Genomic DNA, 2,027 nt, shown 5'->3' on the forward strand with positions numbered 1-2,027 from the left:
TAAAAAGTCCCAGCTGTCCTTTCCCCAGCTGCTGCTGCTGGAACGTCCAATACGAAGTTAAAGAATATATAAACTGCGTTTTCTGTAAATTCACCTTTGACACTGAGGGTTATTTTTTTATGCATGTATGTGTGCTTACTTTGATGTGTCATGTGTACATAATGTGTTTGAATCTGTGCCTCATGGGTTTCTTGAAATCGCTCATGGGGACGGGCCAAGTTAAGGGTCTGTAAGCATTTATGGAATCGTTATAATAAAAGAGTGGGTCACACCAAAAACTCTACAGCAGCTCTGGGATTTTCCAGCCCTCCACTCAGCCTGTGCCAAGTCACTGTTTGGACAGAGAAGGTTGGAGATATTAATGCCTTGTCTAGTGTTATGCAGGGGAATAGTTTAATCCAGAGTGGGCCCATTCTTTCCCACATGAATAATGTGTGAGTGTGTACGTACGTGTGTGTCTGTCTGTGTACGTACGTGTGTCTGTCTGTGTGTGTGTCTGTCTGTCTGTCTGTGTGTGTGTAAGTGAGACAGAGAGAGAGAGGCTGGTAAGAAAATCAAGAAACAGACAACATCCTCCTGCCGAGCAGAGAGAGCCCGAGGAACAATAAACCCTGGCGAGTGAAGGAAACACACTGGCTGGGGGCCCACTGCTGGACAACGCTTGTGTTTTTTGGGGGGACCTAAACAAATAAAACAAACAAAACAAACACACCCACCCACAGATGAACACATAGGAAAATCAATATGGTTTATTTATTAGAAAAGGATTGCATGTGGACCAAACCAATTCAAGATGTAATCAATCCTTGAGGGAATGTTTGAGTAAACACTGAGACGGATTTGTAGGTGCACTGTTTTTTTTCCTTGCTCTGAGTAAAATGTGTTCTCATAGTTTTCTCTTTATGTAACAGGAACTTAAGTGAAATAAGTGTGTCTACATCTAATGGTGAGATTATGTTTTTAGTTGCTGTCCAGACCATAAGTATTAGGTCAGCTACATATTTTTTGTCCTTTGGCTGTACATAAAAGCTGAATGTAGCCTTGTCTTTAAAGGGCCTTCTTGTTACGGGTCTTGTTTGGAAATAATTTTAAAACCTTCAAACTAAGAGTATTAAACGAACATGAAGAAACAAAAGCTATGACATTAGGTCCAAGATGTCTGTGTGTGATGTAGTATAGATATCAACTTGGTGAAATAGAGTCTGGCTGTACTCTTGCATAAAACTACTTTTTAACAAAAAAATAGTTTGGAGATTCAGGTCACTGCGCTGAGACATAACTCAAGGCAAAAGACAGACGTAGCTTCCAGGTTTTTAAAATGAAAAACAACGAATTTTCAATAATCCAATTTTAATAATGTTTAGCGCCAAATCACAACGACAGTTGCCTGAAGGCTGCTTATAGTGTAAGGTAAAGATCCTACAATAATGCAGAGAAAACAGAAAAACCCCAACAATCAAATGTTTATTAGATTGATATGATTCAAACCAATGCAGCACAGCACTTTAATACTTACAGTATGCTCTAAGTGCTGTAATAAAATATATTATGTTTTTATAATCACCTTAAACCTACATTCTTTTTGATGGCCACCAGGGGGCAGATACAGCGGCTGCAAAAAAAATTCCAGTCCTAATCATGTGACCACTACTCATGTGATGTTAACATGACTGCCATTTGCGATGTGTAATACTCATAGTGATAATGTAGGAATTATTTAAGTTGAACAACCGCTCGGCATGCTAGTTCACATGCATTTGCAGATAAACAAAGCAACGACTATGAGGTTGTTGGTGCAGCGCCTTCTTTGAAACTGATTTTCAAAAACTGCCATGAATCATGGTTAACTTGCCAGGGAAAAAACACGACCGGTTGTATAATTTTAATATCGTTAGAGAATATTGGAGGAAACAAAACATCATCTAGAAATCCAATTCCATCAAATGAAGCATGTCAACATCCACATATCAATTATAAATTTAAACCTTACTAAAATTTAGATGGATGAGTTATAAATAAAATCCCCC

The sequence above is a fragment of the Pundamilia nyererei genome, unplaced genomic scaffold (genome assembly GCF_000239375.1).
Source record: "Pundamilia nyererei isolate P.nyererei 1_Seehausen unplaced genomic scaffold, PunNye1.0 scaffold00088, whole genome shotgun sequence".
NCBI lineage: Eukaryota > Metazoa > Chordata > Actinopteri > Cichliformes > Cichlidae > Pundamilia > Pundamilia nyererei.